The 25,505-nt window shown below is 40.6% G+C and overlaps 2 protein-coding genes and 1 long non-coding RNA gene across 4 annotated transcripts in view; 1 reads left to right on the top strand and 2 right to left on the bottom strand.

Annotated features, from left to right (window-relative positions):
- LOC130196675 (protein NLRC5-like) overlaps nt 1-19,642 on the bottom strand; it is a 1,158,129-nt gene extending 1,138,487 nt beyond the window's left edge. Inside the window, 1 exon segment of the mRNA XM_056418994.1 lies at nt 19,385-19,642. The gene's annotated coding sequence lies outside the window, so the exon portion shown is untranslated.
- LOC130196333 (ribonuclease inhibitor-like) overlaps nt 1-25,505 on the top strand; it is a 180,099-nt gene that overhangs the window by 100,653 nt on the left and 53,941 nt on the right. The window lies entirely within an intron of this gene.
- Nucleotides 20,661-25,429, bottom strand: LOC130196730 (uncharacterized). 2 transcript variants are annotated; one of them, XR_008832295.1, is made up of 6 exons: nt 25,356-25,429; nt 22,801-22,825; nt 22,396-22,558; nt 22,176-22,264; nt 21,514-21,592; nt 20,661-21,216 (listed from the first exon to the last, which is right to left on the bottom strand). It is a non-coding gene; the product is annotated as an uncharacterized LOC130196730 (long non-coding RNA). The 2 variants fall into 2 exon arrangements; XR_008832294.1 differs by lacking the exon at nt 21,514-21,592.

Genomic DNA, 25,505 nt, shown 5'->3' on the forward strand with positions numbered 1-25,505 from the left:
GTAATCTATACCATAAGATTCGCATTTTAACCTAAAACAAAGTAAGCCATACTAGCTTTCAAAATAAACTATGAGATTTATCTGTTAGCGGAAGTAGTATAAAAGCGTCTATATTTATTCAAACAATACAATATAAAAGTATAGATACATCAAAATCAATAAGGAAAATGCTAAACAGTCAAACTCAAACAATAAACCCTTCATGGCGTTATTTACAAGTGTGTTTACTTCTCATCAAACAAAAGAGCAGGTACCTGGAAAAATCTGGGAAATAATTTGGGGTATTAATAAAAACATGGTTACCCTTAGCTTCCACTGATATGCATGCAAAGTAATGCATCGCTTCACACACACACACACACACACACACACACACACTGACAGAAACACAGACACTCACATACGTACACGGGCAGAGACACACACACTCTTTACACCTCATACGCTGCCTCTTACACGCACACACACAGACACACTCTCACACACAGACACACACATACAGACACTCACATACATACACACACAGGCAGAGACACACAAATACACATGCACACACACGCATACTCTGCAGACTGACCCTTGACCTCCCAATTGTCTCTCAAATATAACCCTGCTTTATATTTAATATATTATACCTTGATATAATACTTTGAGGTCAGGGGAATCCCCTCAAACATGCTGATTGAAGAATCCAGATCTTTAAGTTGATTGAAAATATGAAAAATGTACTAAAAGACTGGTTTTAAGGATTGTATAAGGGTTATTGGCATGACATTTTCTCTTGTGAATCTTTTGGAGATTCCCCCACGACCTCAAGAAGTCTTACAGTTAGGTAAATATAATATGTTAAATATAAAGCAGTCCGAAATTATATCTGAACAATTGGGAGGTCAAGGGTCAGTCTGCAGAGTATGCGTGTGTGTGCATGTGTGAGTGTGTGTCTCTGCCTAGAGCCTGGCATGAATGTTCATTCTTGCCCCAGGAGATGAAATAGGAGATACACCGCTGGTCCCGAGGGCGCGAAAAAGGTTACACAACCCGCCCCGGTTGGACGTGACGACCTTTTCTCTCGAGAGCTCGACAAGAAGATAGCGCGTGATTCAGCTCACTGCGAGTAAAGGCGCGACCTGACGCTCGCCATTCTTGGTCGACAGTCGGGTTCCGCCCGGCTGTGCATAGGTTCGATTCACCTGACCTGACCCCAGAATCTGCTGGTAGCCAGGAGACCCCTGGTCCCGCGACGCCCCTCACACGTGTTGTCCAATCGCATCGCTGCAGGCAATCAGAGGTTTCAACTTTCAAGCAACCGATCGAAGCCAACCCGCCTCTTCAGGGCGCCCATGCCTGCAGGAAGGCCGCGCACAGAGCCTTGTCGCCCATTCACTCTTCGCGCAGCGCGAACTCAACGGCAGTCCGTAACGGAAGCGGTTCTGCTTAACGTCACAGCTTGGCAGTGTTCGCTGTCGGACGGTCAAAGACCAGTACACCTCCCGGAAACTTTGAAGGAAGAGCATATAAGCCCCGCGCCCGGCTTGCACCGCGTGCCCGGCTTCGCCTTGTTCGTGAGAAGGGTAATGATGTAACGCTATCTCCCAGCGAAGCAGTCCGAGGAAAAGGGTACCGGGTTGGAGCTCAAAGATCAGGTCGCACTGTGGAGAAATTCTCGAATCAACCCCTTGCTGCCATCATGAAGCGCTGCATGCTGGGAGACCTCGAGGTTCCACAGAGAGCGTGGAGCAGGAGCCTCATGAGAGATGCTGTGCTGCACTTCTCTGGTCCAGTTGTTGCAGGTGCTGGGTGTGTGACGAAATACGTCTTCCTGCTGGCGAAGCAATATCTCGCCTGCTGGCGGTAGCCCTCCCTCTGCTGGCGATCCTCTGGTTTCCTTTGTGGTGCACTGGTGCTTTCGTTCGTGCTGGTCACAGGAGTGGTGTTGCTTGACTGTAGGCTAAGGCGACAGCAGCCTGGAGGGTTCGCTCCATTCTCTCCCATTGCTGGGACATGTGCTCTGCTAGGGTCCATAATGATAGCGACGTTCTGTCAGACCCCGGGAGTTCTGGAAGCTGAAACCCGTCGTCGCTGTAGTGGTAACTACCTACGGTTTACCCAGTGGGCAAATTGAGGACCCAGTGATGCAGAGAGTACATGTCAAGAGTGTTTTATTTCCTCTCCGTCTACAACGGAGTTTCACCAAAATCTTAAATGTGTTCTTTAAAGCGGCAATAACGTGAACACAAGAGGTGGTGATCCAAACAGGTATAATCCAAACGAAAGTGTCAAATCCAAAAAGGGTGTAATACCAACAACGAGTCAAAATAAAAAATGGTATAATCCAAACAAGAGTCAAAATCCAAAAACATGGAAGAGAGTAGCGAACGTTACGAGAGGGTAACGAGGATCCTACTGAATAATCAAACGTCGCTGATGACGTGTCTGAACACACTGCCAGGTATTTTATACCCTGGTCAAACAAAAGTTAATTCAGGGTGCGTAAACAGGTGTAGACCAGAAAGGACTGACATAATAAAAGTCCTTCGGCCACCAGAGGTCGCCAAATGACCCCAGTGGCAAAAACAAAAGTCCCAAATCATGACATATATAGTATATCTTACACACTCACTGTATATTTAATACACGGTTAGTATATATTATTATATATATACAAAATAAATAAATATTCATTAAATTAAATTAATTTGCTGTTTTGTCCAACTCAAAAAATATAAAACTAACAAACAAATATGCAAACTCCACACAGAAGGAACACCCAGGCTGGGAATTGAACCCATGGCCCTCTGGCTTTGAAGGCAACAGTGAAGCAACACTACTAACCAACATACTGCTTACCTGAAAGTGTGTTCACCTCATATAAACAACTCATTTTCAGCTGGGCGCATGCGCCAGCGGTAGTCCTCAATGAAACACATTTATTTTGAGTTGATCAATGCTAATAACCATCTAACCTGAAATAAATCTAATAAATGAAAGTATTCCATACATTTTTGTGTCACACCCATTAAATATAAATATCTATTTTTGGAGATTGATTTATTTAAATGCATCAAAACAATATTTAAATGTGTCACCTCAAAGAAGGGCTTGAATCGTTTTTGTGAGTGTAACCTAAATAAATCTAATAAATGAAAGTATTCATACATTTTCAGCTACAACCCATCTCAATATAAATATCTTAAATTTTAGAATGGTGGTTATTTAAATTTATCAAACAATATTTAAATGTGTCACCTCTAAGAAGGGCTTGAATCGTTTTTTTGAGTGTAGCTGTCAGTCATTTAAACAGCTGGAGAGACATGAACAGTGTATTGGATATTATAAATGTATATTTTTATCATATATATTATATTAATATTAGTGCTGTGAAAAATAACGCGTTAACTCAGTTAATTAAATTACAGGTTTAACTAGTTTTTTTTTTTTTGCGCATTTAACTTGTCACGCAGAATGAGCTTCAATCCGGTCTGTTGTTGGTCGTCAGGATCGAAAAAAGTCACTTGCAAAATGAGCTCAACACAACCACTAATCTGAACTCCTGTCCTCTCTCATGCAGACGGTCTGTTCATCGGTAATGATCCTTCCGCAGGTTCACCTCCGAAACCTTGTTACGACTTTTTACTTCCTGTAGATCAGGGTCTCAACACGTCGATCGCGACCTGCCAGAGTCGATCAACGGCGTGAGTGTCGGTAGATCGCATGACATTAAAAAAAGATTGGCCCGCCCCCTGACGCATGCTCTCTAAGAGCACGTCTTTGTTCTTTTTATTAAACTAAACGTCTGTTGTTGATCGTATCTCCACAGCAGCATGTCATTTTCTGCCTTCGCGTTGCGTTAACACTTATGTCGATCTCCGGTCTGGCGCGCCACAGAAAGCTCCTGCGGCGCGCGCATCGGGACCGAGCAAAAAAAAAGTCGCTTGTCAATCTGTCCACCTGAACCGGGCCGGTGGAGGTTTCAGCTTTGCAGCCGATGTCCCCGCCGTCCCTTTCATCACCGGCCCAGTTCATTGGAAGGCTGAAAACCCACACAGTCAGTTTGCCTCAGCAGCTGCGCAGAGTGAAGACTAGGAGGCCTTTAGATTGTATCATGGTGGGAGTTAATGGTTGACAAACCAAGAAGAAAACATTTTCTGTTTAACCCCTCCTGTTACCTTTGTACATTTACGAACATATTTTACCATCGGGGTCAATTTTCTGACCCCAGTATTAAAACCTCCAGAAAATTACAGAATATTATTTCCCAAGTTTAAATGTACGAGGCTTTGCTGTTTGTTTTGTTGACTACCTAAATAGCTCCTTGAAATACAAATAAAAAGTTGATATTTCTTATATGTTTTGACACAGTGAAACAGCCTGGGGGTCAAATTGACCTCAAAAGAACACCCGACATTAAACATTGGGCTGGTCAAATTAATTCTCGAAAAGGTAACAGAGGAGGGTTAAAACATTCTGTTTAGGATGAAAGATGTATTAATGCTCAATATGGAAGAAAACTGCTAAATAACTGCTGAGTTGCAGCACCATTGTATAGAAGAAATGTATAAATGTATATATCCGCTTTTTGTTCATAAATCTCTACAGTTCTCACAAAATATACCGAGAAATAGTCGGTAATATGTGATTAATCTTGATTAATCCCACAAAACTCAGGATTAACCCGATTAAAATTTTTAATTCGTTTCACAGCTTTCCATTAATATATACTGGAGACACGGAGTCAGTGTAACAAATATTATATATATATATATTTATACTGTGTTTGTTGTATTCATACTGTGTTATATTGTATTCATACTGTGTTCTAATTGTATTATACTGGGTGTTCTAGTGTATTTATACTGTGTTATGTTGTACTTGTTTATATTGTGTAAATATAAAATGTCATTTGGTCAATTAAGACTGAACCGAGAACTTGGTAGAAACACATTCTAGGATCACAGGTGGTACACATATTAACCACTAGATGGGGTATAGTCCTAAACACAGATGTTGAGTTGGACATGACTGCATGTCCTGAACATTGTATCAACGATATTAATGAATATTAATAATATATGTCTCCTGTTCTGCAGTGTGGCATCAGTTAAACAATGAACAGTTAAAACCTTTCTATGAACTGAAAATGTGTTTTTGTGTGACCGAATACACAAGTGAAGTGGAGCAAGAGAACGCTCCAGAGATATCAATAGTTTTCTGGTATCAGTGAACATGTAGCACTCTTGACCCGAGGTGGTGGTCTACACTGGACCTGTATCCAGAGCCAATGAGGCCCAGCAGGTCCAGGTCCAGGTCCAGGTCCAGGTCTAACTCACACCAGCTGCTGGGATTAATTGCGCATTACAGACAAACAATTATGGGATAAAAAGTTGTAAAATATTATAAATATATATATATTATACATATATATATAACATATATATATGTATAATATATAAATATATTTATAAGATATTTTTTAAATAATATATGCATATATTTATTCATAGTATATGTATATTTTTTAAATAATAAATGTATTTATATTATAAATATATATAATATAAATATATATATATTATATTTGTATAATATATATATATATATAATATATACATTTATTTATAATATGTGCATATATTTAGTCATAATAACTGTATATTTCTTAAATAATGTATATATATTATAAATATATATATATATTATATATGTATTATATCCATGTATAATATATTGTTCTTTATTTTCTGTACAAAAAACAAAATGTCATTCATTCTGGATTCATTACAAATCAACTGAAATATTGCAACCTTTTATTCTTTTAATATTGCTGATTATGGCACAGCTTAAGAAAACTCAAATATACTACCTCTAAAAATTAGAATATCATGAAAAGTATACTAGTAGGGTATTAAACAAATCACTTGAATTGTCTAATTAACTCGAAACACCTGCAAGGGTTTCCTGAGCCTTGACAAACACTCAGCTGTTATAAATCTTTTTTTTTACTTGGTCTGAGGAAATATAAAAATTTTATGAGATAGGATTTTAGAGTTTTCTTAAGCTGTAAGCCATAATCAGCTATATTAAAAGAATAAAAGGCTTGCAATATTTCAGTTGATTTGTAATGAATCCAGAATGCATGACATTTTTGTTTTTAATTGCATTACAGAAAATAAAGAACTTTATCACAATATTCTAATTTTCTGAGACAGTCCTGTATATATATATATATATATATATTATATACATTTTATATATATATATTAGATACATTATATATATATATATATACTGTATATACTGTATATATATATGATAAATTGTTTCTCTTTTGTTCAAAATAAATAGCTCCAACATTAATCTTGAAAAGTTCTTTGTGCAGCAAATCTCTCCACAGGGAGCTCTGATGTGGCTTCCCCGACGAACATCTGGTCCACACATCAGCTCTCATGGAGACCCGGATCAAAGTGTGACTGGTGACCTTTGACCTCTCGGATATGGATCTGCACCGGAGCAATGGCGTCTTATCAGTTTCCCTCTTCCTGTGTCGGGCTGTGTGCGTAGCAGCTATTGTGTTGGCCGTCAACAGACCGCCTTTGGTGCGTCTTTATTACATTACATTACATGTCATTTAGCAGACGCTTTTATCCAAAGCGACTTACAATAAGTGCATTTCAACCTAGAGTATAAACTAAGAGCAACAAGAATACAGGAAGTAACATTTCCTCAACATATTCGAACTACAAAAGTACCATAAGTAAGTGCTATTTAAGTGCCACTGAAGTGCAAATCTGTGTTTTAATCCAGATATAGTCTAAAGGTGTGTTTTCAGTCTCCGGCGGAAGATGTAGAGACTTTCTGCTGTCCTGATGTCAGTGGGGAGCTCGTTCCACCAATCAGGAGCCAGGACAGCAAACAGTCTGGATTTCGAGTGATTAGCTCGAGGTGCAGGAGTCACAAGTCGATTGGCTGTTGCCGAGCGGAGCGAACGTGCCGGGGTGTACGGTGTGACCATATCCCGGATGTAGACGGGGCCCGATCCGTTCAGAGCACGGTACGCCAGGACCAGTGTTTTGAAGTGGATGCGAGCAGCCACCGGTAACCATGAAGAGAGCGGAGGAGCAGAGTGGTGTGGGTGAATTTCGGGAGGCTGAAGACCATTCTGGATGAGCTGCAGAGGTCGGATGGCCTTAGCAGGTAGACCAGCCAGGAGGGAGTTGCAGTAGTCAAGGCGCGAAATGACCAGAGCCTGGACCAGAACCTGGACCAGAGCCTGGACCAGAGCCTGGACCAGAGCCTGGACCAGAGCCTGGACCAGAACCTGTGCCGCCTTCTGAGTAAGAAGAGGCCGTATTCTCCTGATGTTGTGCAGCATGTACCTACAGGAACGCGTTGTCGCAGTGATGTTGGCCGTAAGGGAGAGTTGACTGTCTCGTGTCACCCCGAGGTTCCTGGCAGTCAGGGTAGGGGCCAACACAGAGCTGTTGAAGGTGAGTCAGGTCATGGGTGGGGGAGCCTTTCCCTGGAAGGAATAGTAGCTCAGTCTTGTCAGGGTTGATCTTCAGGTGGTGAGCAGACATCCACTGAGAGATGTCGGTCAGACAGGCAGAGATTCGCGCCGCCACCCGTGTTTCGGCCGGTGGAAACGAGAAGATCAGTTGGGTGGCATCAGCATAGCTATGGTAGGAGAAGCCATGCGAACGAATGACAGAGCCGAGAGAATTTGTGTACAGAGAGAAGAGGAGGGGACCCAGGATGGAGCCTTGAGGAACCCCAGTAGTGAGAGGAAGAGGAGGGGACCCAGGACGGAGCCTTGAGGAACCCCAGTAGTGAGAGGACAAGGATCAGACACAGATCCTCTCCAAGTTACCCGGTAAGTGCGGTCGTTAAGGTGAAGAGAAAAGAGCGAGTGCAGTGCCTAAAATCCCCAGGTCCTGAAGAGAAGAGATAAGGATCTGGTGGTTCACGGTGTCAAATGCTGCAGAAAGGTCTAGAAGGATAAGGAGAGAGGATGCTCTAGCAGAGTGAAGGAGGAGAGAGGCTGCTCTAGCAGTGTGAAGCTGCTCAGAGACAGCAAGGAGGCCAGTCTCTGTCGAGTGGCCGGCCTTGTCTCCAGACTGGTGAGGGTCAAGAAGGCTGTTACTGTGGAGATAGGAGGACACTTGGCTCAAGATAGCTCGCTCCAGAGTTTTGGAGAGAAAAGGGAGAAGAGAGACCGGTCTGTAGTTGCTGACTTCAGACGGGTCGAGGTGGGTTTCTTCAGGAGAGGGTTGACTCTCGCCTCCTTCAGAGGGAAACAGCCAGTTGAGAGGGAGCTGTTAATAAGATGGGTGAGGAAGGTCAGAAGATCAGGAGCAATAGCCTGCAGAATGGGAGACGGGACGGGGTCAAGGGCGCAGGTGGTCGGTCGAGCGGAGGTCACCAAGCTAAGAACTTGATTGGGAGACAGGGGGGTGAAAGGGGAAAGAGAGGGGGATGAAGAAGTTAGTGTTGGTGAGGAGATAGAAGATGGATCAGTAAAGGAGGAGCGGATGTCGTCCATCTTGTTTGTAAAGTAGTCGACAAAGTGGCAGAAGGGTGGAAGGAGGAGGGGCCAGGGGGGATCAAGGAGGTTGGAGAAGATAGAGAAGAGTTTTTTGGGGTTAGAGAAGGAAGACTGAATTTTGGTCAGGTAGAAAGAGCTTTTGGCTGCAGAGATAGAGGTAGAGAATGAGGAGAGGAGAGATTGATAGAAGAGCAGGTCTTCCGCTTGATTCGATTTGCGCCATTTCCTTTCCGTCGCTCGCAGGGTGGCTCAAGAGCACCGAGTCAGACCACCACGGAGAGGAGAGGATTTCCGAACCGGTCGTGTCTTAAAAGGACAAAGAGAATCAAGAGATGAAGACAGGGAAGAAAGGAGAGTGTCTGTGGCAGAGTTAGGCTGCATGAGTGAGAAGCAGTCAGTCGAGGGGAGAGCAGATAGAACAGAGGAGGCCAGGGAGGAGGCCAGAGAGGAGGACAGAGGAGGCCAGAGAGGAGGACAGAGGGTGCGAATGTTGCGGCGTACAGGTGCAGAGTCTGTAGATATGGGTGGGTTGTCAGTACCATAGAGCGAGAGAGAGTAAGAGATGAAGAAGTGGTCAGAGACATGGAGAGGAGTTACAGTGAGGTTGGAGGTAGAGCAGCTTCTAGTGAAAATGTAATCAAGGTGGTTGCCGGCTTTGTGAGTGGGAGGGGAGGGACTGAGTGAGAGGTCAAAGGAAGACAGGAAGAGATCACATGACTTCTCTGTCTGGATGTTGAAGTCACCCAGAAGGATGAGCGGGGGGCCGTGTTCCGAGAAGTTCGACAGGAGGACGTCTAGATCTTCCAAGAAATCTCCCAAAGAACCAGGGGGACGGTAGAGAACAACAATGTGTAGTTGAGCCGGATGAGTAACGGTCACAGCATGGAACTCAAAAGTCAGTGGGATAAAGAGTGGAAGCGAGTAGGGAGAGAAACACCATGTGGGTGAGATGAGTAAACCTGTAGCTCCACCCCGACCAGAGGGTCTGGGTGTGTGGCTGAAGGCCGAGGAGACGTCTGCTGTGATCCAGGTCTCAGTGAGAGCCAGGAAGTCAAGCGACTGCTCCATGGCAAAGAGATGAAACCGGCCTTGCGGTTGGCTGACTGACCGTTCCAGAGGCCTCCTGTGACAAGGTGCTGGGTGTGAGTAGAACGGGTAGGAAGGAGAACCGAGGAGGGGTTCCGGTACAGGAATGAACGAGTCCTGTAGTAACTACGAGTAGAGATACGCACACTGTGTTATGTTGTATTTATACTGTGTTATGAGGTATTTACACTGTGTTATGTTGTATTTACACTGTGTTATGTTGTATTTATACTGTGTTATGAGGTATTTACACTGTGTTATGTTGTATTTATACTGTGTTATGAGGTATTTACACTGTGTTATGTTGTATTTAAACTGTGTTATGTTGTATTTATACTGTGTTCTGTTGTATTCATACTGTGTTATGTTGTATTTACACTGTGTTATGTTGTATTTATACTGTGTTATGTTGTATTGATACTGTGTTATGAGGTATTTATACTGTGTTATGTTGTATTTATACTGTGTTATGAGGTATTTACACTGTGTTATGTTGTATTTACACTGTGTTATGTTGTATTTATACTGTGTTATGTTGTATTCATACTGTGTTATGTTGTATTTACACTGTGTTATGTTGTATTCATACTGTGTTATGTTGTATTTATACTGTGTTATGTTGTATTTACACTGTGTTATGTTGTATTTATACTGTGTTATGAGGTATTTACACTGTGTTATGTTGTATTTATAAGGTATTTACACTGTGTTATGTTGTATTTATACTGTGTTATGTTGTATTTATACTGTGTTATGAGGTATTTACACTGTGTTATGTTGTATTTATACTGTGTTATGTTGTATTTACACTGTGTTATGTTGTATTTATACTGTGTTATGAGGTATTTATACTGTGTTATGAGGTATTTACACTGTGTTATGTTGTATTTATACTGTGTTATGTTGTATTTACACTGTGTTATGTTGTATTTATACTGTGTTATGAGGTATTTACACTGTGTTATATTGTATTTATACTGTGTTATGTTGTATTTATACTGTGTTATGTTGTATTTACACTGTGTTATGTTGTATTTATACTGTGTTATGTTGTATTTACACTGTGTTATGTTGTATTTATACTGTGTTATGTTGTATTTATACTGTGTTATGTTGTATTTACACTGTGTTATGTTGTATTTATACTGTGTTATGTTGTATTTATACTGTGTTCTGTTGTATTTACACTGTGTTCTGTTGTATTTATACTGTGTTATGTTGTATTTATACTGTGTTATGTTGTATTTACACTGTGTTATGTTGTATTTATACTGTGTTATGAGGTATTTACACTGTGTTATGTTGTATTTATACTGTGTTATGTTGTATTTACACTGTGTTATGTTGTATTTATACTGTGTTATGAGGTATTTATACTGTGTTATGTTGTATTTATACTGTGTTCTGTGTCCTGTTTATAAGCCCAGGGACGATTTCTACCGGCGGAATTAACATTTTTTAAATTATATTATTAGATTTTATAATTGTATATTCGTATATATATATAAATATATATATATATGTATATATATAATGTTACCCACTGTCTATGTAATACACTGTTATTATATATTAGTATATATATTGTATATATTTATATATATTATTTAGGGCTGTGAAACGATTACAATTTTTAATCAGGTTAATCACAGGTTTCTGTGGATTAATCATGATTAATCACATATATACATTTACAGGGCTCTCAAGACAGGCAGGAGCTCCGAGAAGAGTTGTTGACGGAGCTCAACGCCGGCATCCGAGCTCTGCGGCCTTGGACGGAGATCGAGTCGTGTTCACGCGACACTAGAGACAGAATGACACGCTGCTGGAGAGACGACCAACAACAGACGGATTGGAAGCTCATTCTGCGCATGCGTTAAATGCGTAAAACCAAAACTAGTTAATCCTGTAATTTAATTAATTGAGTTAACGTTATTTTTCACAGCACTAATATTATTATAATCTACATATATTTCATATCTGTGAAAGATTACAAACATCATCGTGTCCTGGCTCATTGCTGACTATTACATGTACGATATTATTGTTTTCTTATCGGACTGGAACTATATTTTGATAAACAGTATTTCTAATTCAGATAGAGATTGTGAATATACTTCAGTGAGATGTAGGTGTTATATTTGTTATAACTAATACATTCTACTCATGTCCGACATTGACCACGTCAAACACTTTAAGCAAAAGAGGAACTTGTTCACAGATCTTCTGTCTCATGTACAGAATGTAGTGACAGTTTAAACGCTTGTGATAAGAAGTTATTTTCCTTCAAATTACACAGCAGCTTTCACAGATTTAAAGGAACAACTTAAAATGTAGATTTAACGTCTTGAGCACAAAGTCACATTGTTGGTTTAATCGTGGGTTCAAACACTTTTAAAGTCCTACTGTACATCCGAGTATGAAAGAAAATATACCATATATATAATATAATTATATCACACATTTAGCCTATGAGGAGATCAAAGCTTCTTTTTCTGCTTTCCATGGCAAACATAATATTTAGTGACCCAGAGATTTCGTCCTTGTTGTGGTTTCCCTACTTTGCATTTATCTGTGTAGCTTTTATTTTTATTCTGACAAAGTGTGGAACCAACACAAACAAACAAGTGACAATAGAAATCTGAACAGAGCACAAAGTAAAGAACAGCCGTGTCCAGTGCTGTTCTTCACATGCATGGAGCTCCTTTGTTTATCAAGTCCCAGAAGCCAATACGCATGTTAATATTATGGTCTGGGTTGGTTGTCCTTGCCTTGCTGTGGGACGACACATAGATGTCTCCTTAGTAAATATAAATGTCATTTGAATCAAGACTGACAACTTGGTAGAAACACTTTCTATGATCAAAATGTAAATATACATGTTGGCCACTAGATGGGGGTAAAGTCCTAAAAACAGATATGAGTTGGACGACTGCGTCCTGAACATTGTATCACCATTAATAAATATTAATAAATATGTTCCTCCTTTTCTGCAGTGTGGCGTCAGTTAAACAATGAACAGTTAAAACCTTTCTATCAAATGAGAATGTGTTTGTGACAAATACACAATAAGTGAAGTGGATCAAGAGAATGGAGAATATGGGTCAGTGGGTAGCAGGTCTGCTTTTCAATCAGGGGGTTTGAGGTTCAATCCCTGGCCTAGTTCATGTGTCCTAGAGCAAGAAACGTAACCCTGAATTGCTATGATTGAAACAGGATTGTAAGTTGCTTTGGATAAAAGGGAAGTGATTTTAAAAGACTAACATCCTGTGACATTTGGGCTGAGGTTTGACGACATGCAACTGATTAAATCATTTTACGATGAGGACCACGGGAGGCTCGGATCCCAAAAAGATTAATTTTTTGCAATTGAAGCGTTTCTTCTTGGCGAATGTGTTTGGAAAGCTTTGTTGTTGGTAAATCTTTGTGCTGCTTCCTGAAAACACATCAATAACCACAACCCTTCCCCCTCTGACCCCGCCTCCTCCAGTGCTCCGACCTGAACTTGTTGAACTCTGCCAGTTTCTGTGGTGAAACGGGGAACTGCAGTTCAATGCCCGGGTAGGAGATTTGAAAGCCAAAGCATGAGCAGAGCAGCTGGTGGCCCATCCCTTTGTGACCACACAAAAAAATAACTTTTTGGTGTTGTAAATTATACTTAATTAATTGGTATATATTCTACATTGTATTAATACGTTTCACTGATTACTAGACTTTATTAAGTAAAAGTTACACATTTTAATCATACAATAAACTAACTCTGCGGAAGAGTAAATGTTACTCCACAATTTCTCATACTGTTTACATGTTTTATAATGACTGAACATAAACTGAAAAAGGTAAGTAAATTTTAATTAATCTAAACATCTATCGCGTTTGAATCAATCGACGCGCGCAATTCATTCAAGGCGGCAACGCGACGAGGCGTTGAAGGAGACGTTGGAGGAGACGTTGGAGGAGAGCTTCATGCCAGAACAAGTAAGTCGTCTCGTTTTTGAAAATATATGGTCCTTGTGAGAGAGAAAGACGTTTACGAGCCGCAATATTCAAGATTTTCCAGTATTAAAACTTTCCAAGCCAACAGCTGCGGCTTTATGTTAGTAAATTGTTTGAACAAACTGAAATAAGACTGAAACATGCTAGCTATGACAGAACTGTGTTAATGTTAGCCGTCTGGTTCTCCATAGGTTTCATTACCGTAGTTGTTATCGTGTATCTTAAATGATGGACAATTATGTAGGCTTCTAAGAATTTGCTAAATCTCTGGCGCAGTTGATAGCGAACATAAACGTAAAGCAGCGATTTCGCCCAGTAAGTCGTCTCTTGTGAAAATATATGGTCTGTGCGCGTGTGAGAGAGACGTTTGCGAGGCGCAATATTCCAACGGCTGCCGGCTTTATGTTAGTAACGCTCGGTACATTGTTTGAACAAACTGAAATAAGACTGAAACATGCTAGCTATGACAGCGCTGTGTGAGCTAATGTTTGCTGTCTGGTTCTCCGTCGGTTTCATTCAGTGGCGGCTGGTGACATTTTTGTTGTTGTGGGGGGCGCAGTTGGGCGGCGCGGTTTAAATATCACTCAACAATGAGAAGAAACAAGGCTTTGAGTAGAATATTGTAAAAAACAAAGCTTTATTTGAAGGAAACACCGTGCTCAACTGACTCCTGCTCGGTCGGAAGTGCAACTGAAGCCTCGCCATCGAGACACAACTCATGGAGTAGATGGTGGTGTTCGCCGTACTCTTTCCTTTCTTTTTTTAAATATCTTGAACTCAAAATCAACGGTTGGTTGCGCACGCAGGTCGGCTCCACAGGGACACCGCGCTGTTTTGCCCGGCAGGTTTTTGACAAGACGTTTTTGGTGCGGCTGCGTTTTTAGAGTCGCGTCTGGTGTGACCGTGAAATGTTTGCTCGTTGCTGTACACGCACGTTTGGCCGGGACGGGGCTTTCTCTCAGTGATGATGAGTGGCGATATATTATTTTTAGTCACATTTAACTTAAGTGGTTGTTGACAGGGCCTTACGGTCTCCCACACGCATTTAGCGCATCAACACGGTTTATTTCTTATTTAAATTATTTGGGATATGATGTTTTTTACAGTATATATTCTAGTTTTTTCTTCTTTTTCATCTCAAAATTGTAAGCGGGGCTGCGCCCTAGCGCCCTCTATGGACGCACCACCACTGGTTTCATTACTGCAGTTGTTATTGTGTATCTTAAAGGATGGACAATTGTGTGGGCCTCTGAGAATTTGCTAAATCTCTCTGGCGTAACGTAAACGTAAAGCAGCGATTTTGCTCAGTTTCATTTGTAATTATTGAAACATCACCGCTGCTACACGTTTTTTATTGATTTTATTATTTTCTATAGAGCTAATGTGTCAATTTGTGTTGCAATTTCCTCTCACGTTCTCGCCGCACGCTGGTCTGTTGACACACATGGCCATGGTGCTGCAACCAAAACTACACGACTGTTAGATGATTGGCTGTTCGTGTGTCAGCACGTTAACATCAGTATTGATGCTTACAACATTATTATAGGTATTGTTCTCAGTGTGGACAACTTTATTGCACATAATAGTTGGTACGGTAAAGTAAATTAACCATAAATAAACCTGGAACTACACACTCCACAGGATATTGTTATGTTTTTTTATTCCTTTTTTTCAGTAACATCCTATTTTACTTTAATCATGGGGAATGCTTAACTGTTTTAGTATTTTAACAAATCGAATTCATAAATTCTTACTTTAACATTTCTTTTACAGGAATCTGAACAATAAAACAGGAAATTCTATTGTCATGTGGAGGGCGAAAGAGGAGTGACTGTTCATTGTAGACATATTAGTCTCACTTAGGTAAGTATAACATCCAAATATGCATGCTCTTATACTGCTGTTGTTATTTTACCCTACTCCTCACTGCATAATAAAATAAAAATATGGAACTTAATGTTTTAAATCTTGTTTTAACAACACAAATTCTGTTTGTTCATTTACAGGTTGACCTTATTCAAAAGAGAAGCCAGTGGACAGTTGAGATAGGAAGGAGGCCATTGTTGGACGGACTGATTCAGGTGTGTTTGTTCAAAGTGATGCTTGTTCACGCTGTACCCTGCTTCATGCATAGACACCAACTCCTACTCTGTTGCTTCTATGTTCCTCCACACTCCATGCTTCCATAAATGAGTCTTGCTTTCACTGTTTCTGCAGATGTATGCAGTTCATTTTGCATGAACAAGGGGTTCAATATTGACAACATATTTATCTATTCACAGAACCAAAGCATTGACATGAAACGAGAAACTATTATCCGCAGCCTTATCCTGTACCTTGGTGAGAAAGAGGAGGCGTTATTTGAAGACTGCCTGGTAAGTTTTTTAAATTGATTTATTCATTTTATTGAATCAAAGTTTGTGTAATGTTTAATTAGCTGTTAGTTAATTAATATGTTGATACCATTGTCTAAATTCTTATTGTATGTTATATACAGGTGGACAGCCGCAGTGATGCATCTCAACACATCGTGAGGATCGTGGTTGTCCGTGGCACCGATGGAGAAGATCCCGTTGAGGTATCGATCCTCCTTGAAGGCAAGGAGATGTTGGCGGGATGCGGCAGCACTGCCAAAGCTTGCATGTTGTTGATGGGGCATATTTACGCCATGAACCTTGCTTACCCACCAGCATTGCGCTACACATTTGAAGTTTTTCAAAAACTTCTTCTTGAACTGGATGGGATTAAACTGTCTCCAAAGGTACAGGGTTTGAAGATGAAGTTACTGTCCTAAATGCAACCCTTTATCACAAAAATTACGTTCCCCCAGACCTAAAATTCAATTTGCAGTTACGTTTGACTGAAACGTATTTCTCTCCAGATTACGTTTGTATTTGACGTATTACAAATACGTCTCTGATCAACGTATCTTTGCCGTTTGTTATCTCTCTTTTCTACAATTCTGTTATGAATTGGAAAAAGCGTCCTCTAGTCTTATTTATTATTATTTTATATGTTTCGCCTGCGTATTATGACAGCAATAAGCGTTGTCGGATCATATGAATTGGCGTGAAGACTTACTGCTGGTGACTCTCCTTTATTTTCTTTCTTTAGGGGACAATACATTAATTAAAACTCGTAAACTATCACCACCTCATCACCACCTTAACAGAGCCTCATACGGGTCCAAACAACTATTCAACTTTTTTATAAAATGCGCATCTGTCTGTAATCTATACCATAAAGTTCGCATTTTAACCTAAAACAAAGTGCGCTTCCTTTTAAGCTTTCAAAATAAATGTCAGATTTATCTGTTAAGCGGAAGTAGTATAAAACGTCTATATTTATTCAAACAATACAATATAAAAGGCATAGATACATCAAAATCAATAAGGAAAATGCTAAACAGTCAAACAACTCAAAACAATAAACCCTTCATGGCGTTATTTACAGGTGTGTTTACTTCTCATCAAACAAAAAGAGCAGGTACCTGGAAAAATCTGGGAAATAATTTGGGAATTGTTAATAAAACATGATTTACCCTTCAACTTCCACTGATATGCATGCAAAGTAATGCATCGCTTCACACACACACACACACTGACAGAAACACATAGACACTTACATACGTACACACACAGGCAGAGACACACACACTCACACACACACCCTCATACGCACACACTCTTACACACGCACACACACAGACACACTCTCACACACAGACACACACATACAGACACTCACATACATACACACACAGGCAGAGACACACACAAATACACATGCACACACACGCATACTCTGCAGACTGACCCTTGACCTCCCAATTGTCTCTCAAATATAACCCTACTGCTTTATATTTAATATATTATATCTACCTTGATATAATACTTTGAGGTCATGAGGGGAATCCCCTCCAAAACCTTCTTTTCAGATTGAAGAATCCAGATCTTTAAGTTGATTGAAAATATGAAAAATGTACTAAAAGACTGGTTTTAAGGATTGTATAAGGGTTATTGGCACGGTGACAATTTTCTCTTGTGAATGTTTTGGAGGGGATTCCCCCCACGACCTCAAAGTCTTACAGTTAGGTAAATATAATATATTAAATATAAAGCAGTCGGGTTATATCTGAGAGACAATTGGGAGGTCAAGGGTCAGTCTGCAGAGTATGCGTGTGTGTGCATGTGTGAGTGTGTGTCTCTGTTTCATTGTAAAGTCTTTAAAATCCTCTTACTGCTCTCAGACATCCCTTCTGCCGCGCCTTCTGGGTAATCTGGATTTAGGGCCTTTTGCATCTTCTTCTGCTCCTCTTCTCAAGCTGCAATTCCAACAACCCTCATCATACTTTACCAGTAGGCCTTCATGTTTAATCTTTTAGGGTTTTGCGCTTCTTCAGCTCGCTCTTCATTAAGTTTTAGTTTCTTCTAAACATCAAAACCCAAAACAAGTTGTATTTTTAGTATTTTTTATTTTATTGTTTGACAGATTTTAACCTAATTGTGAACATATTTAAGTTTCTAGCTTTCATTTTACATCAAAACTACAAGTTTGTATTTTATGAGTATTGTTTTATTATGATTTTCTCAAAAGTGTTGAACCTAATTCAGAACATCGTGTTAATGTAGATTGTAAATGCTTTCTGGGAAATATTATTGTAAATCTAATCCAATAATACCAACTGACAATGGAAAACAAGCACAATTCTCCATCTTCAATTAAAGACCATAAAGCCTTGGGTGTCTAGATGTTGACATCAGAGGCTCAGAGAGGTTTAATACATACTGTTCAGGTAGGAATTTAGCTTTAATCCACGTTTCTTTCGTCAAGGTAGGGCCAGGAATCCCGAAATAACCCAGAACCAAGTAGTATGTATTCATACCTGCAAACTTGTCACCTTTCGGTGAAATTCACTGTTTTGAAATCAAAATAGGTCATCCACGTGAATCGTGTAGATCCGAAGAGTTTTTGTTTTTAGGGGGTTGTGGGGGTCAACTGGCCCGCTGCCGTTGAGATTGCAGTGAGACGTGGAGAAAATGTGATGTGGTGATCTTCGTAATAAAAGATCTTTGATGGGAGATCGTGTTGAGTCGCAGCCGTAATCAGCAGTCTAAGCATTAAGATGTCTACAGTGTTTGGGGGGTTCGGGTTAGATACTAACAATTGTTTTCATGGTATTGTATTGAATTCTGGTATCAGTATCATGATATTTATGGCAGGTATCGTATAGAAGTTATAATGTTAGTATCGTGACAACCAGGTAGAGGCAGAACAGACTCAAGGAAAAGTCCTTAGAGTCCTTTAACCATATTATATATAATGACATATGTATATTTGTTATTACTATTATTATAGGCTTTGTCAGAGCCGGGAGGACCTTTTGTTCTTAAACTGTTTATTAATATTATTTAGATTTGCAATGGTCATTTTTTTCACCCTCATGAGTTTGCAGTGAATGAATATTGGAAAACTTCTCCAATCAAACAATTCCTGAGATTCCCTTTTGAGCTTGCAAGCTTGATGGTGATTAGCTTAGTCAGTGCCACACACAAAAGCTCCACAAGTGAGTTCATCCCTTACAGATAAACAACTCAGCCAAGTTTAAATGATATTAGGCTTGAAGGTGAGACATAGAGGGCGTGGCCTCTTTTGATTGACAGGTGGACGCCTCCTCTGTTGCTCCACCTGCTCGCTCAATCTCCATCAACGATCCAACTCTTTGACCATCTCTATATGTTATACAGTCTCTGACTCACACACCTTAAATATGGGGTCCAGGTCTCCTGGGATCACTTGGGATCTCTGTTGCTGAACTCTTTGGAGAAAACAAAAGTACAAGTTGTATATTATGTTCTGTCTTAAAGGGTACCTGTAGCCCAAAACAACAACGTGCTACATCCATTAGGCGCATCAAATAAATCATATTTTCCCCGCCTCTATTGTCAACAAGTCACGCATAGCCCGAGGCTTTACATTTCTTTGTCAACATTCCGAGTCCGTGAACGCTTCAGGGCGCATACATCTTGCCAGTTATTTACTCATGTCAAAGGTCACTATGACGTAGAGTCGTTGAAAGGAATTCAGCCAATCCGGAGCCACTTCTCCACGCTGCTTCTTGGGATAGATCGGCCTCAAACCAGTTCACGTCTGGAGTTCACGCCAAGATGGCGCTGCAACATGCTCGTTTTGATTTATACATAAACGACACAAAGACTAAAAAGTTATTTTGCGTGCCCAAACCTACACTGTAAAATGTAATAAGTTAACTTTACTTGAAAAAGGTGAGGAAACCGATTGCCTCAAATTTTCTAAGTAAAGTAGCTCAATAATTTGAAGTTCTTAAAACTAAAAATAAATGAGTTTCGGCAACTGATGTAATTGGAGTAAACATAAGTTAAGTAAACTCATATGTCAGTTCAGACAACTTAAAAGATACGAGTGAAGGTAACTTAAAATCTTTAATCATGTAATAAGTTGACTTTACTTGAAAAAGGTGAGGAAACCGATTGCCTCAAATTTTCTAAGTAAAGTAGCTCAATAATTTTAAGTTCTTAAAACTGAAAATAAATGAGTTTCGGCAACTGATGTAATTGGAGTAAACATAAGTTAAGTAAACTCATAATATGTCAGTTCAGACAACTTAAAAGATACAAGTGAAGGTAACTTAAAATCTTTAATCATGTAATAAGTTGACTTTACTTGAAAAAGGTGAGGAAACCGATTGCCTCAACATTTCTAAGTAAAGTAGCTCAATAATTTTAAGTTCTTAAAGCTAAAAGAAACTAAGTTTAGGCAACTCATGTAATTGCAGTAACATTAGTATAGTTAACTTAACAATTATTAGTTAGGTTAACTTAAAAAAGACAACTTAAAAGATCCAAGTTATATTAATTAAACAGTACTAATAAGAACTAGTTAACTTGACTAGTCAATGAGATCCCATTACTTAGAAATAGTGAGTAAACCGATTGCCTTAAAATGATCAAGTAAGCTGAACTAAAAACTGTAAGTTGTTGAAACAAAAGAAGAAGAACAGTTACAATGGAAGACGTTTATTTAGAAGAAAAACACATGTTTTAAAACTCAAACAACGTGCTTAAAACGCTGAACATTTTGCCAGATTAGGTTTTGTAACGCAGAAATATGATGAACACAGCGTTTTCGGCATTTGCTAAATTTCACTACAGAAAAACAACAAAAACAGACATTTTCTATAAAATAATTCTATTGGAGATAGAAGGGTGAAGTTCTCGGGCCTGACTGCACATCATGAACACAGTCCCTTACGGCATCAGTAGATTTTTGAGTGATTGTATTTTAGGGTTTTTGGTCCAAGTGAGAAGCACTCTATGAATAAATTCAGAAGGTCTTCCTCACTCGTTGAGGATACTCCAAATTCAGGGGTAAATAAGTCCGAAGAGTAGCCACACGGCACGGGGAAGATTATCACGGTCATCCATCACGACTGTTCCTCCCAAAACGATGGCAGTAGTTGTAGACTCCAGGTCCAGCGAGTGAGGAGGCCACAATGTCTTAAGCACCGTCAGGGTCCCAATGGAGGCGTGGGACACGTCCAGAAGGTCATCAGAGTCCTAATAACAAGAGCAGCATAAAAAACACAATTACATGTCAAATTTCACGTTGCATTTCTATGGTAGAACACACAATGGTTACTTGGATTCTGAGATTAGATGCTCAGGAGTGAGTGCGATGATTAATTCATTGATCATGTGATTCACTGAATGATTGCAAAAGCTAATAATAAAGAATATGAATTATCATATTTACAAATAGGGATATTTGAATGGAACAACAATAATAGAGCAAATGTAAACAACAGAATGTAGAAGGGCCTGAGAACAGGTCGATGCAGTTGCATCACAACACACCCCGATCAGGACCCTTTGGTGGCTTCTGCTGTGTTTCCATGGGGTCAAGTCGAAGCTTCACGCCATCCTAAACTCACACCTTCAATAAAGAAAGACCAACGTTTAATACGTGGGCAACCAACCATATTCGTGGTAAACATCCACATTTCTTTGTCACTGCTGCTTCTGGGAAATGTGCTCCTACCACAGGAGGCTGAACAGGTATCTACGATCTTCAGCCGTCACACCTGCATCATATTGGCTGCTCCTGAACCTCCTGTGGCAGGAGAGCGAGCATATTGCCCAAAAGCAACAAAGAAATAGCGATAATGTTACAAGTGAAAACCCATTTTTGGTAACAGGAGATATTAGTAGAACCCCTCTACCATCATGCAGACATGTGAAGGTGTACAGATGCCCATTTAGGTGTGATATGATTTGTAATTTTTTATTTTGAAGGCCTTTGGGTTTTGAATGCTTAACTAGAGAGCTGCAACTGGACCTGACTGGAAAGACGGGAGATCCCACTAAAAGGGCCCCAATCAGGGATAAGTGAATCAAAAAGTAGAAGCACTGATTGGAAGAGAAGTAGCCAATACCAAAAGATGAACAGGCAGAACACATGAGATATATTGGGCATCCTGTGGTGTGGAATTAAATAATTTTGACTAAAGTCTACTTACAAATTCTTGAAGAAGTCTGCGTTGTCATCTCCAAGGATGAAGGGAGAGCTACGGAGGACTGCTGTTCACCTCCCAGTCACATCTGTACTCTAAAAAAACATTTTAAACACACACAATTCACAAGTGTTAAAGGACAATCATTTGACAGCTCTGCATGCAATGCTGTGACACTACTTTATTAACCACATAAAGAAAAAAAATGACTGCTTGAGAAACTTACCCCAGGTGTGACTTGTTGCAGATATTCAAGTTTCTGTCCGACACTTTCCCCCTCTGGGTTTTGAACTTCTCCAGGAAGCGAGGAGTATATTTGTCGAGATCTTTGAAGAACTCTGATTGCAACTCAGATTTTTGCTTGATAAGCGACAGAACTCAGCCAGAATCTAACGGAAAGAGAAATAAATTAAGATGTAGTCATATTAGACCTACAGTAAACACATTACAACATACTACATCACACTGGGCAGAAAACTAGTGGCTTCTAGATTGAACAGATTTCATCAGCTCCCCTCATCGTTCCTTCATGGTCGTCACAGGAGACACTCTGTGTGAAGACATGGACTCAATCTGGCAACGCTTCCATGTGTTATGCAGTAGTGTGTAGAAGAAAATAAGCAATACTTACAATTCATTGCCAGGTTTTTCAAAGCCTACAAAAGAAACAACAAAAGCAATTAGTCAAACTGCAAATAACTCCTCGTCAAGATGCATTTTTACGGCTAAAAAGCCATCAGTTTAATGGAAGATTTCACAGACAAATATGATTACAAATGCTTATCCTAGATATAGATAGATAGATTGAAGTCATAAATAGTCTGTAGGGAGGTTGGCAGGGAGCTTAGTTTCAAACTTGCTATTGGTTATAATGGATGTCATTTCCATTAAATATCACAAAATAAGAAATGATGTTCAAGTAAAAAATAAAAAAACGTTGTACCACATTCGCTGTGGCCGAAGTTCTCCATCATACGGTTGTGGTTGAATTATTCCTCGTTACTGTAGTGTTATGGAATAATAGGGTTTTGAGCCCGTTGTATCTCCAAGTATCTTTATTAGCTTAACCATACATAACACCGTGACTGACTGGATTCGGGTAACTCCAAGAGCGGACTGACGACTGTACACGCCCCCCCTCTGATCACACATGCCTTCGTATCACTCCGCATGTCTATAAAGTAGTACCATTGTGTGGGGCGGAAGCTGCACAGACCACAGCAGGAACGCCCTGCAGCGCATAGTGAAGGCAGCTGGAAGGATCATGGGTGCCTCACTCCCCCCCCTCCCATCCCTGCAGGACATATACAACACCCGCCTCACCCGCAAAGCGACCTCGATTGTGATGACCCTGCCACCCTCACACGGTCTCTTCAGACTCCTCCCCTCTGGGAGGAGGTACCAGAGCCGCGGGCTCACACTGCCAGGCTGTCCAACAGCTTCATCCACCAGGCGGTCAGGAAGCTGAACTCTCTCCCCATCCTCCCACTCCGTCCTCTTTCAGACTCACATGTCTGAATGCTGCTAGCACAATTTACGTTGTCTATATGTTTACATGTTTCTTACTATTTTTGCACTTTATGTTGTCTATGCACTTTATGTTGTCTATATGTTCACATGTTTTTTACTATTTTTGCACTCTATGTTGTCTATATGTTGCACAATTCACTTTATGTTGGACAGAAGAGAAATGCAATTTCGATCTTCTGTATGTTTGCACATATGGAAAATTGACAAATAAAACTGACTTTGACTTTGACTTTGACATTACATTATAGTTACATTCAACCTGACATTGCATTCACTCTTAACTCAGTGACAGTAGCGTTGTGTGACTCCCGTAGTGCTGCGTTAATGCACACGAGTGAGACAGCCACGACGATGTCCGCCATTAACATTGTGACTCGTTTGTTTTGACCAGGGGTCCCCAAACTTTTTCCTAAGAGGGCCACATAACGTTTGCCTTGTCTGCTGGAGGGCCAGCGGGGGGGGGGGGGGGGTGCTAGTGAGAATGTGCTCACCTGTGTGCGGTAGGCTATTGTGTGGTTGTTGCGTTGCGAACAAGCATCGCTAAACATGTTTCAAAGTGTAAATATCCGCTCAAGGTAACCAGTTGTTCCAGATCCCTTCGACCAAACTGTTCCCATGAAAACATAAGAAATGTCACTTAATGGATCAATATATAAATTACTTGACTTCAAACTAATATCTGGTGGTGCAGCGCACAGACTGCATGTCTTTGAGTGCAGACTCCTTTTGCGTGAAAGAGATCGAAACCAGGTCGGGCGATCTTTTTATTTTTATTTTTCTAAAATGTATTTCTTCATCCGTGGCTGTGATGCACTGCTCACTTATACAATCGTAATCGCCGAAATGGATATGAAAGATGGCTTGAAGATCTCCAGCAATATGTTTGTGAATGTGTGACTAATCTGGTGCGCGAGACAGAGCCCCGCTGCAGATGTCAAGAGAACACAACGCACGCGTAGGGAAACCAGTAGGTTTGAAAACCAGTAGGGGTGTAACACCGGCATATGTGTTTCATGGCAGAGGAGATCTGCCGCCGTAGGTGGAAAAGTCAGAGACACGTATCAAAGAGAGAAGAAGAGAGAGAGCAGCGAGAAGCGCAGTGGGAGTGCAGCTCAGTCCACTAAAAAGTGGAAGTACTCTGCGGTTTCGACGCCGCCTGGTCTGAACACACTTTTTTTTCGACGCGCGTCGAGACTGCTGCGTCAGACGCGTCGAGAATTTTTCCGACGCGTCCGGTGTGAACACACCATGACATTCAAGCTAACCTAATTTCCCAAACGCTGTGGACATCTGAACGCTGATTGGCCGAGACGCGACACGTCCCATCAAAGATGTTCTATTGCGAAGAGCACCACTCCACATTTTCTCCGCGTCTCACTGTAATCTCAATGGCAGCGGGCCAGGTGAAAAAAATAATAAATCGGAACGCGTCTCTGGTATTGTTCAGGGGGCCGGTCCAAATGGGGAGGCGGGCCGGATTCGGCCCGCGGGCCGTAGTTTGGGGACCACTGGTTTTGACGGTCTAGCTAGCTTACATTAAACGCTTCGTAAAGTTAACATTCAACTACGAATATACATATGAACAATATGGCGAAGATACGACGATGTTTACTCAGGACATGAACGGCAAAACGTTATTGAGACGCTGAAACTTACCTGAAAGTAACTCGCACACCTGCACTGCCTTCTCGCTGCCGCCAATCCGTCTCGGGCAAAGAACGTCTTCAGTGGTCGACTGCGCATGCGTATTCGAGCCGAGTGCTGCCGAGTGCACCCGAGTTTCTTCCGAGTCCGCCTCACTCATTT

This window comes from Pseudoliparis swirei, chromosome 7 (assembly GCF_029220125.1).
Source record: "Pseudoliparis swirei isolate HS2019 ecotype Mariana Trench chromosome 7, NWPU_hadal_v1, whole genome shotgun sequence".
In the NCBI taxonomy this organism is placed as follows: Eukaryota; Metazoa; Chordata; class Actinopteri; order Perciformes; family Liparidae; genus Pseudoliparis; species Pseudoliparis swirei.